The 13096-nt window shown below is 41.7% G+C and overlaps 1 long non-coding RNA gene across 1 annotated transcript; it reads left to right on the forward strand.

Annotated features, from left to right (window-relative positions):
• Positions 1-11070: 11070 nt before the first annotated feature.
• LOC138919944 (uncharacterized) lies at positions 11071-12812 on the forward strand. The gene is made up of 2 exons (XR_011430538.1): positions 11071-12023; positions 12144-12812. It is a non-coding gene; the product is annotated as an uncharacterized lncRNA (long non-coding RNA).
• Positions 12813-13096: the final 284 nt, after the last annotated feature.

Here is a 13096-nt window from a genome sequence, read left to right on the forward strand (position 1 = left end):
TTTATATTCTCTTAGTTTAGTAGCCGTAAGAGGGAAGAGACTTCTACCCAGAGACTTTTGGTTACAGGGAAGAGAAGCCTACTCAAGCTGGTTCAAGTAAATTGGTTGAGGGATGTTAATTTGAAAATACAAATAAGCTTCACAAAGTCCAAAGAACACCAGGCCTCAGAAGAAGTGGTCTGCGAAAGTGATACTCTGGCTACTCTCTATCTCTTAGGGGCTTGGTGGTGACTTACATTGATCTTATTGCCTAGACCCAACATGGCACCTGGCGTTAACTCTACAGTATTTAGTCTCACCTCTCAGTTCAAGCACTTTCCACTGACTCAGTCTCTCATTGTCTTAATTCTAAATTCCTGAGACATAAATTTGATTAGTTTCTCTTTATTTCAAATTAGGTGTTGGTTTTCATGGAGATGAATTAGTGACTCGATATATAAGGATACTCTATTGTGATTGAGATGGAAAATGAACTACTCAGAATATGTGACAGATTGTGGAAAAATGGACTAAGCACTGAATTGAGAGCTTAGAAATCTGGGTTCTATTTCTGATTATGTCGCAACCTAGTTGTAAGGTCTTAACTCTGCAAAAGATGAAATTGAAGTAGATGTTCTGTAAGATTCCTCTTCCCCTAACATTTTTATAAATCTTCATTTCATAATCTGTTTATGACATGTTATAATTCTTGAAGTTATCAGTTATTTTACCTGACTATGTTGTACCTAGATTGATTCTATACAGCAGTTCAAGAACCTTAAACTCATCAAAAATGCATTTTACACATCCCACTGTGGAGGGCTTACTTCTGGGAATGTTTTCTCTAGACAGTTAATCTATGATGCCTGAATTTTTATTTATAGCTAACAAAGAAGAAGCTTGAGAAGGAGGTATGTCAGAGATAAACCCAGGACCAGGGTGCGACTGACTGAGATACATGGCAAGAGTTATTAGAGTGTTTGTTGTTATTTCGTTAATGAATACATAGTAGACTTTGGATATTTATATCTTACCAAATTGGTAAGGCCTTATTAACATAATTATTACTTATATTGTCATATTTAATAAGATTCATCATAACCAATTTAACATTTTGTGTGTATGGATGCTATTTTGAACATAGAAATAGTCCCAGGATTAAAATTTAATGGTTTATGAGAACATATTCTAAATTCTCTACTTCTATAATGGCACAGGATTAAAAACAGATGGATGGAATTATGAAAGGTTTAAAGTAGAAAAATTTCATATGTTTACTTTTGAGTGGAAAGTTTGAAGCCAGATAGGAGGCCTCACAATGGGGTGATGGGTATGAAAGCCACGTTTGTAACATTCGTGGCAGAAAGAATAGGAGGAGCTTTGGCTGTCTTCATGCCTTTTTGTACAGAGGAAGGAAAAGATGGCATTTCTCTCTCCAGTGGGAAACGTGGATGAGGAAGCAGTACAGGGTAGTGGAGACAAGTGTGGACCCTAGGACAAGACATCCTGGGCGTGTCCCTGCATCTCTTTGTGCTTTCCCCTCCTTGTCCTTGTTAGGTTCCTCCAGAAGTAAACCTGGAGACCAGGTTTCAAGTGTAAATGTTGGGAGACGATCCCAGGAAACGCTGGTAGGGGAGTGAGTCCTTGAAGGTGGCCAATAAGGGGCGAGTTATCAAGTGTGTTACAATTGTGGGCAACCAGAGCTTCACTCCACTGGGAAACCGTGGGAGCCAGAGCAGACCACACACCTCAGAGCCAACCCACTCGAGAGGCAGCCCTCTCAGTCACTGGTAGAGCGACGCTTCTAGGGGGTGTTAATTCTTTGGCACTTCTGTCCAACTATGCTGTAGGAAGATGAGCTCTGGTACCAGAGGGTGGTCTCTGGCCCAGGGATGCAGGCGCAGGTACTGGTGAGTCCTATCAGAATGCACTAAAATGGGGCACCTGCAGGGGCACGGTCAGGGCACTGGCTGCATCTGCTACGGTTTTTACCTAGAAGACGGACATGATGATGATTGCATTTACCACAGAAGATATTTAGGAAGATTAAATGGAACATGCCAGGCTCTTAGTACAGCATATGGCATATAATAAGCACTCGATAATGTTATTATTATTTAATTTTAAAAATATTATTATTAAAATCAGATCTACTTATGTTTGGCAGAAATGTCAAGCAATGAGCTGTGTGATGATATCATTTGGCTATGTCGAAGGAGGGGAGGAGCAGAAGCTGCCCGTCTGTCAGTGATCTGTCAAAGCGGTCCTGCACTGCATGGGAGGCTGGCTCAGGGGGCCTCTGAGATTCTCTCTTAAACTGAGCTTCCAACGCTGTTCAAAGTTGTGTGCCTGCAGCAGAACACTGTGTGCCCTGAGTCGAATGCCTTTTGCTCTCCTGATTTCTGTTGCAACTTTGGTGGACAAGTCCTGGTGTTGCTGTGGGGGGCCCATCTCAAGCACCTGCTGCAGCATCCCTCAGCTTCCTTCCTTGAGTTTTTTCAAAGTAGGGAGGACTAGATGTGCCCAGGAGGGAGTACTCCCCGGGGTCAGGGGGATATTAAAGATAATGAAGACCTAGTTCTTATCCTCTGAAGGCTGGTGGGGCCTGCATAGAGGTGGTAAAAAAAAAAAAAAAGCAATTAAAGTATATTTGTTAAATTGGAGATATGTTTGAGGTGCTCTGTGTGGAGCTAGGGAAACATTAGAGGGAGGAGAGCTGAATCCTGAAGGATGAGTAGAAGCCAGACAGGCAGGGAGAAGGGAAAGCTTTTCCATTTGGAGAGGCCCGCAGGTGCACAGGTGTGGTGGAGGGAGAGCAGGGCGCAGAGTACAAGGGGCTGGGAACCACCAGAGACGGGAGAAAAAGGTAAGCTGCGAGCCTCCAAGACTTTTAATCAGGCGAGGGATGGGGCCAGATGTGTGCTTCACTAAGTTTGCTCTGCTGGCAGTGGGTATAGTAGCTGGGAGGGAGGTGATGCTAGAGGAAGGCAGCTGAATTAGGAGGCCATTTCAGCAATGGAGGAGAGAAAAATGACAGCCTGACCTAGGGCAATTGAGCAGGTGTGGACTATAGTGATTTACATAATCAATCCTTTTAAAGGACAGGAATCAGGAGGTGGCAGAAAAGATGCAAGCGAAATGGCAGCTTTTCTCTTGTGAGAGCCCACATCAAAGTGTTTAAAGAGAACTGCCCCATCACGTGCTTCCTCAAATGGCTTGCAGATGAAAGACATCCTTTTTTTCCCCCCTTGAAATGGGCCCTAGAAGGACAGTTCTGCATCTGCCTTTTCAGTCTTTTGCCAACTCACACCCACATTCATTTCTAGAAGTCTTTGGTTCAAGTGAACCAACATCAGCATCTCCTTCACAGGTCTTTGGACAGAATATTAGATTCCTTGGCTGGTTTTTGTTTCTTGGTGTGTGGAGCTCTTTCCTACAAGGTACATGAAGAGATGGAACAACATACATTGGAACATGAGGGAAATAACATCAACTCACGCCAACCATTTGCAAGAGTGATGAATGACTTGAAGAAAGATGCTTGCCAAGTTCATCCTTCTACTTGGAGATTGGGTAAAGTATCAGGTGCAATATAAATATAGTCCTTTAGGGAAAAGCCAGGGAAGAGAGTCTCTCTATTGCAAATGAGCCAAAGACTGATATGCAACAACCTCCTGCAATTATACGAAGACTGAAAGACAAGGCAAGGGAGAGTTATTTTTATCATGTGATCCACAGTACCCCAGAAACACATCTGTAACAGCTTATGATTAGAAGAGTACAGAGACACCAACCCTTGGAAACATCTATGTGATACATTCCGGAACAGTAACGTTGTATTTTACCCTTAATGAAATAATAAATTATGATACAGTAAAGGGAAACTTGTCTCAGTCATGCGCTGATTTGTGCTTAATGGCAATAGCTTTATTACTGGATCTTACCATCCCCAGTTGTCTTGGATTGTGCTGTTTCACCTCTAGATGTGCACAACATCTTAGAAATTACACTAAAGTAAATAAAATGATGTTTGACACTTGAATGCCATTTTGTAATACATGCTTGCTCATGTTTGCAATACAGAGAGTATTTTAATCACCTTTATATATCTTAATAAGTATGCGTTTGACATAGAATATTATGGTCTATAGCACTGCTGGGTCTTCAACTCCCTGCTGCCTCTGGTTTTGCTAGCCTGATAGTGAAATTCTGCAGGCCTTTGGGCACCATTTTCAAAACTGGGGTACTCAGTGCATTTGGGGGGATGGCAAGTAAAGCTGGGAAGTAAACACAGCCCAACTTCCTGTAGTGTGTTTCTTTATTTGATTGAAATGGAAAAAATACAGATATATTATGGAATAAATGTAAAACCTGTATGCATTTCGAAGATAACATGAAACCATGAAGAAAGGTGTATCTAGAGCTGGTTGCTTCGAAGCCCTTCCTGGACCTCTAGCCCGTATCCCCTCACTTCCTCTGACCAGGTTAACTTTCACTCTACTCTTGTTACAGGTGCTTCAGAGGAAGTTCTTAAATCACTAGCCTTGGAAAGATGCTAGAACTGGAGTCAAGGGAGCCTTATCTTGTCTCTACTACTTGGGAACCATGTTATTGTAAGCAAGGATGTCAACCATTGTGAGCGTTGCTTCTCCATCTGTAGAATGGAGATGTTCTTACCTATCCCACAAGGTCATTAAGATTGAAATGTAATTCGATTGCTAGTATCAAACTAGACTTTGTTCTCCTCTCCAGTGAAATAAATATAATGTATATCTTTCTAAAAGAAAATCATTTAAAAAGCAGACTTCTTGAAGACTAGACCTCAATTTTCTGTGTGCTGTTCCATAGTTTTTACCTTGGTTTATTTTATACTGATGTCTTAAGTTCTTTTGACACAAATTTTCTTTGCATAGTAAATATATCATAATAGTTTTTTCCTTCCACAAAGAAATATATTTTCTCCATGTTCATTCCTCCCGTTCTTTCAGATCTCTGTTTGAATGCCACCTCATCAGAACAGCCTTCCTGACCATACCTCTGCCCCTTCACCCCATCTCTGCCCTCGATCCTTATCTTACTCCTACTTTTTTTCTTATTACATACCACTGCCTGAAGGTATCTTGTATATTTGTTTATTATCTCTCTCTCACAAACAGGAAGCAACTCCACAAGGTAGCAACATGTCTTTTTTTTCCGCGCTGTTGTATCTCTAGTGTTTAAAACAGTACCTGACTCATAGCATGTCCTCAATTAATAATGGTAACATGCAGGAAAGAATGATTTTTTTCTTAAAAGAAATAGAATCCCTCAGGTCTTTCATGTCCCTGTATTTGATAGTGACTTGGGAAGAAGTTATTTCTTTAGTATAAAATACCAGCATTATAATTGTCATGAGAAATGACAACTGATGAGTGACTTCACATTAGGGGAAGCCGTGGGATGTGGTGGGGACCACGTGTGAGGGTGCAAGGCCCACCTACTTGGGAGGATGGGGTGGAGATCAGAAACTTATCCGACTCTGGCCTCTTGTTATATTTCAGTAATGTAGGACTGGTGTTGCCATATCTTCTGCTTTCTTTTAAAGAAGCTGGAAATCTCCATTTTAAAATGTGAAATCTTTTGATTTTTAAACATTGGGCTGAAAAAAATTTTTTTTCAAGTAATTTTCAAGACAAAAAAATACTTTCTTGGGTTGCTTTGTGACATCTGAGGCATATACATTTCAGTCCCTACAAAGACAGAATGGGAGACATACACGTACCTAAAATGTCCTGATGGCCCTCACATCCCACTTTCAGCCACTCGGGCTGCAGAGTTGATGTGTTCTGGCCTCCAGCGAACGGCGTGATTGGATCCAGCAGAAATTTATAGATTATGGCAGGGACCCGGGGCAAAGAGCCCTAAACTCCAGATTCAAAATTAGCACAGTCCCAAATTGGCTTGCTAGGTTGGCCCCACTTTCCATGCTCCCTTCTCCAACTCCTCAGCGCTTCCCAGTTTGTGTCAACTTGGTTTTGCTTTCGCAAATTTAGTAGTCTCAGACCACTTCACTTGCATACACATCTCCCTTGAGCCCTGACAATATCCTTTTAAAGCTCCTCACATGGCATTGGTAAGAAACTTGAGGATTATCCATGGCTGTGAATTATCAATCTTTGTGCCCCAACGATGCCTAGTGTGGAATCTTGCCCGTATGTCCTGCTCAAGAAACATTGGCTGAACATGGACTCCATCAGGGCAGAGATCTGGTCTGTTTAGTTCCTAGAACAGTGACTGACACTAGAACAGTGTCTTACTGACACTGGCACTCAGTAAACGTTTGTTGCCTGAATGACTGCTCTCCTCACATCTTCTATGTCTTCTGTCAACTGAGCAGCCTTTACTGGCACTGAATTTCCACCATTCATTGCCTCTTCCACACAGTTCCAACCCCTCCATGGTGATGTGGAGGCCAATTAACAGTAGTAGATAAGAACCATGACCTTGAAATTCTTCTACTAGCAGAAGCTCAGCTCGAAGGATGATTTTCTATTAGGATGTGATTTTTAATATTGGTATTTATTAGGTAGGATATAATTGCATACAATGCTCTTGTTTTATGAACTAAGTTGAAAGAAAGTCTTCAGAGCTGAAAACAGTTCCTAATTTAATAGCATCCATTCTCATCACAGGAAAGCACAGGTGATGGTGACCATTAGAGTCAACCATGGTTTGGAAACCATTGTTTGCAAACTCTGTTGGTCCAGTGGCCTGATCAAGGTAGCCAAACTGCTGAGTTACCATCTTTCTGCTCTAGCAGGTCACAGACAGCACCCAAAGTTATCACAGACCAGTGTCGCCCCTGACAGGGTTCACCCAGTAGTTTATTTAGCCTGTGGGTGCTTCCTCTGCCCCCTGCAAGATTTCCTCCTTTCCTGCCCATCCTCCCACAGCTCCCTACACAAATCCACTTAGCAGTGACTTTCAACATCAATTGAATTGGGAGGAGGGGAGTTTTTCCCTGAATGAAAAAAAATTCAGCTTTGCACAGGTGCAACGACCTGCCTCGATAAAGAAAGGCTACCTGGATGCCTAGAACGGAACCCAGTTTTGCACAATACGCCCCGGCTGCAATGTGAGGCTCCCGGTAATGTGATCCTGTTTTCACTCAGCCTAGTATTAGGGTGCTGCTGCCACTCACTGTACAGGGTACTATCTCTCTTTTATTGTAATCACAAAAGCGAACTGCAAAACCCGAAACCTTGCTGGGAAATTGCCTACCTACACAAAGAACACAGAGACCCTATCGTTTCAGAGTTCAGTTCTTTCCGAGCTTCTTTATAAAGGAGTTTTTGTCTGCCTTGCAAGGCTCCAACCACGGAGGAACTGCAAATCCAGGTTAGCTGATGGCTTGGAGTGTTTCAGCGGAGGAGGCCTTCTTTGGAGGTTTGCATAGAAGTGCTTTACAATTTAGCTCGCAAAAGTTAAGGAAAGCTGTGGCCATGATACATCTTAGGTAGCGGGAAGGGGGAGTGGATAAAAGAGAGAAGGAGACAGAGAAAGAGAGAGGGAGGGAGAGAGAGACAAGGGGGAGGTGGAGGGAGGAGGAGAGTTCCCTACTAAATGATGCCTCCTGTTTTTTCAGATCCCATCAGCTTTCCTTGAAGGAGATATAACAGTGGGTTCGTTCTCCTGCTGTTTGCTTTCACCAAGGTTTGAATACTATAATCACAATGTGGAGGGTGTTGGGAGATAGTTATTTTTATGCCAACTGCCAGCATCATCATAGTGTGTGTGATCCAAATTTACACTCTGCCTTTACACAGCGTGTGGCCCTGCTGCCGGGCCAGCTGCTCTCCCTAAGGCTGAGATACAGTTAAGTTTCATGTTTGGCCTCATCAAAAATGTGATAGCAAAAATATGTGAGTGAAACCTACAATCACAGTAACTTACTTAACAAATATTGAGATGTGTTTCAAATGTGTGATTTGTTGTTCAGTGGGAGCCAAGAAGGAAGAGAGAGAGGGAGTCCTAGCTGTTGCAGACACCTCTAATCCTCTAAACCAGCACGGGCTCTCCCTCTATCCTGACTAACAGAAGCTTGCTTTCCCGGGCAGCAACGTGGTCAGCTCAAAGATCTCAAAGATCGGGTTTCCCTTGAGATGGGTGTGGCTGTATGACCTGGCTTTGGCTGACTGGACTTGGGCAGAGTATTCTATGAGACTTCCAGGAAGGCTTCTTAAAAGGGAGGGAGGACAGCTTTGCCCCGAGTCTTTCTGTCTCCCTATGGGCTGGAAAGCTGGTATGAGGTTAGTGCCCAATTAGCCCTTATGGACTCTGAGGTGACCTTGAAGACAGAGGCCTGTGTTGAGATGTGGAGCAGGAGATAAAAGACATCTGGTCCCTGAAGACTTTGCTGAATTGTCACACCATCCCTGAACTGGCTCCTCCAGATTTTTTTTTTTAATGAGAGAAAATACCTTTGTGTGTTTGGGTCACTACTTTTGGGTTCTCTGTCATGGGTAGCCAAATGCAATTTCTAACATACATCAACCTGAGTTTTAATATTACCTGAGGCCTGATTCAATGGGTTAATATACTCACAGGGTGGACAACAGTGCCTGGCACGAAGTAAGTGTGCATAAAGGTTAGCTGTTAATGCCCCTTTGGGAAATTATTAGATTTACCAATTATCTCTGAGTTTACACTTTAATGTAGAAATACTCATTTTAATTTGGGTTTGTGGTGTAATTACAAGGTCCCTATGAAACTGTCGACTGAGCTCGCTTGCCCTATTTGACATGTTTGAACCATGAAATTTGAATGTGTATTGTTGCTTCATTTCTGCATTCAGGAAATACTTATTCAGTACCTGTTATGAGGTACAGCTTTAGATATTGGTGAGGATCCTAGGGGGTGGTTACATAAAGAAAAATAAGAGGGAGATTCTGGCTTCAAACTTACAGAGTGGAACGGAGAGAATTAATAAACAGTGATAACAGCCAACTGTTTGCCGAGCACAATCAGATGCAGTATTTTACATGTATTATCTCTTTTAATATTGATAAGAGCCCTTTGAAGTACACAGAGTCTCGTATTTTTCTCCTAATACAGGCAAGGAGATAGAGGTACAAGGAGATTCAAGTAACTTGTGAAAATCATATGGTGAAACTGGAATTTGCAAAAGGCATTTGTGTCCTCTTAATCTCCATGCAATAACTAGAATAGCTCAACAATTTATTGAGCCCATTTTATGTGCAAGGCCATCCATTGTGTTGTAGGGCAGTGGTTCTCAAAGTGTGGTCCTGGGACCAGCAGCTGCAACATCACCTGGGAAATCCTAGAAATGCAAACCCTTGGCCTCATCCCAGACTTGCTGAATCAGAAACTCTGGGGTGGGGCCCAGCCATCTGGATTTGAACAAGTCTTCCAGGTGATTCTGATGCCCAGTGCAGTTTGAGAACCATTGTGGAAGGCGACGCATAGATGACACTTATGTAAGTTTGTAAGAGGGAAAAACAGGTATAAAAATAACTATAACAAGGCAGATAAGATAATGGGTGGAAAGGAGGACTAGAATCCTATGAGTTTGAGTTTGCTGCCAACTTTCCTGATTTTTCAAGAGAAACTGGGAATCCAGATTTTAATGTAAATCTCCCAACTTTACAAGTGGAACCAAAAACAAATTTTTAAAAAACAAACAGGCAAAATAAAACCTGTCTGCAAGGTCAGTGCCAGCCTGTGAGCCTTCTTGAGGACAAGGAAGAGTCATGGAGGCTTTTGGTGGTCTGCCCAGAATGGCGTGAGAGTTAGTTTACCTGGAGCTATTGAGGACACTGGCTTAGAGCAGTCAGAGACCAGTTCACTGTATTAGTTTGCTAGGGCTGCAAACAAAGGCCCACAAACAGAGTGACTTCATCAACAGAAATGGATTCTCTCACAATTCCGGAAGGTGGAAGTCTAAAATCAACGTGTTGGCCGAGTTGGTTTCTCTGAGGCTTCTCGGGGAGTCTACTCTTGCTCTCTCTTAGCTTCTAGAAGCCACAGGCATCCCTTGGATTGTAGATGCAACACTCCAACCCTCCATCTTCACAGGGCTCTTTCCTATAAGGTCACCAGTCATATTGCATTAGGGGCCCACCTTCCTCGAGTATGACCTTATCTTAACTAACTACATCTGCAATGACCCTATTTCCAAATAAGGTGACATCTTGAGATACTAAGGGTTAGGACTTCAACATATCTTTTTTGGGGGACACAGTTCAACTCCTTTAGCTAGCATAGTTCAATAGTTAAGGTCTTTGTTTTCATTATAAGTGGAGGCTAATTCACTAATTTTTTCATTGTCCCTTTCTATGGGAATAGTTAAGAAGACATGACATACCTTACTGAAATGTTATAGGCAATGTGTAGATATTCAGCAGCTTTAAGTCAATCGAAATGTCAGTAAACTAAGACATGAAGCCAATGGTAAAGCAAATAATCCTTGCTTTATCCTAAGTAGAAAACACAAAACAGCTCATTTAGAAGATACATGAGAGACTTGTGATTTTTGAGAACTTGAGTGAAGAAATGCTATTTAAATAGAAATTCAAATATTCTGTTTGGCCTAAGGTGAGGCCAAGGGCCCAATGACTTTTAAGAGCCCCTCGAAACACTTTCAGTGTTTGATTAGGGTCTAGCTAGCCATTGAAATGTGGTGAATTTTCTATATGAGATGATAAATCAAGATAAATTTAGGCACCTGCAGGCAGGCAAGATTCTACACTATGTCATTTGTACCCCAAAGTAATAGGAAAGTCAACCACGAAGGTCAGAAGATGAGCTCATCTGTTCTGAGAAGGTCGTCATTCCTCAAGAGCTAGGAAAAATAAACTTCTAATTTTATCTTACATTTAAAGCACAATCTTTAATTGCGTACTTCTATATTTTTGCAAATATTTGTGTGTGTGTGTGTGTGTGTGTGTGCGTTTTATACAACTGAATCCAAAGTCAATCAGCTTAAACCTAGTGTCTGAACTGACATTAAGAGTTTACTGCTTCTGGCTTCCCTGAGGACTTCTATTTCTTTTTGAGTTCTATAAATCTAGAGACCAATTCTTTTTGGTACTATCCACACTTCCATTTTTCCATTTTCTAATATTTTTGTTTGAAATAAATAGACAAAATGCAATAAGAAAGGGAGAGTTTCACATCTTTTTTTTCCCTAAGCAAAAGAATTGTTTTTCAAAGGAAGCTCAACATGTAAAAATAGATGTCAGGGGAGTTGCTCTGCTTGAACCAAGAAGGATTGAGGAGATAGCTTTTGGGGCCCCTACTTGGGGCCCCTTGGAGCATCATTTGAAAATTACTCCAATAAATACTCAAATAATTGCAGAAAGAAATGCTGAAGTCCTAATAAAAGTGTTGTGGTGCCAAACATTGGCTAAACGATAGCAGCATGGCATAATAGCTTGAAATGTTCATTTTTCAACTCACTCATTCAACAAATATTTGTTAAGTGTCCCCGGTATCATGGCTGTGTGAAATCTCAATAATGGTCTATGAAATAAGGGGGTGTCAATGTCTGGCAGATATTGCTGGTTGCCTTCTGTGGTAGCCAGCTTCCAGGAAGGCCCCTAACAATCTCCATCTCCTGGTCTTCATACCCTTGTGTAATTCCCTGCTACAGTGTACCAGGGTGGTCTGGGTGACCAATACAATACAGCAGAAGTGATGGAATGTCACTTCTGAGATGAGGTCATAAAAGACTGTGACTTCCAACTTGGGCATGTTGTGCCTGTCTCTCTCTCCCTCTCTTTCTCTCACAGATCACTTATTCTGGGAGAATCAAGTCCTGTTGCGAGCAGCGTTACGGAGAGCTCTAGATGGTAAGGAAATGAAGTTTCTAGCCAACAGCCAGCAAGGAACCAAGCCCTGTCAACATCCATGTGAGTGTGCTTGACATGCATCCTGGGCCTTTAGGTGATGGCAGCCCTGGCTAACAACTTGACTGTAACTTCCTGAGAGCCTCTGAGCCAGAACCCCCAGGGAAGCTGCTCCTGGATTCCTCTCCCTCAGAAACTGTGTGAGATAATTCATGTTTACTACTTTAAGCTGGATGTTTTAGGGGTAATTTTTTATACAGCAATAGATACCTACTACACCTACTCAAAATCTCTTCTTCCTTTCCTCCTTGCTAACAGGTCCCCAATTTCGTTCAAAGCATCACTGTGCCCAGAATAAAAACCAAACCAACCAACCAACCAAACAGAATTTACCCAAGAAGAAAGGTGGGACTCAGTATACAGAATCAGAACAACTGGGACCTTGGCTGCTGAAATACAAAATACCTTTTGTAGTTGTATTTTAGATGCATACTTCAAAAACAAACATTTTTAACTCCTTCTCTGGGGAGCCTGAGTGATGGGGAAATCATGAGAAACTATTTCAACAGGCTGACCCTGCCTTGTCCCCATCCCAGGAACCAGACTGCTGGGCTTGGCCAAGAATAAATGGAACTTGAGTTTCAAAACCTTCCTACCCAAGTTTCAAATTTGTAGCCTTTGAAGACTGAGAAGATGTGAAACGTGGCAAACTGAATTGAGCATTTACCAAACAGCGGTTTGGAGAATTCTCTTGCTTTTTTGGGCAAGAAACTATTTACAGCCATGATTGTAAGAACCCTCCTTTTTATTCTTCTCAGAAACTAGGACTGCCCAATATCTGAAGCTCTCTTATCTGCCTAGACATTCTTTGATCCACCCACCTTACACAGAACAGGAAAAAGGTTTTGTTTTTAAGCATTGTCACACCCTGTGGAAATTTTTTATGTTGTGTATTAGATTAGGCAAATTAAAAACATCTAAAAATAACACCTCAAAACGTGTTGTTTATAATTTAACAGGGAAATGAACAAAGCGTGAATTCAATCTTGAATTTAAAAAAAATTAACAAAAATTGTCTTCCTTCTTAAATTGCTGAAATGGTCTGTATGTCCCCACTGAATTCAAATCCTACAATTAAATTAAAAATTTGGTATATGCTGAGGTCTGCAAAGGGTACATTATATCGCCAGAGGATTTTAAAAGTGCATTGCTGGAAATATTTTTCAAAAAAAAAAATTTGTCTTGCTGAAAAAACTCCTTTTTTCTTGATG

This window comes from Equus caballus, chromosome 21 (assembly GCF_041296265.1).
Source record: "Equus caballus isolate H_3958 breed thoroughbred chromosome 21, TB-T2T, whole genome shotgun sequence".
Taxonomy (NCBI): domain Eukaryota; kingdom Metazoa; phylum Chordata; class Mammalia; order Perissodactyla; family Equidae; genus Equus; species Equus caballus.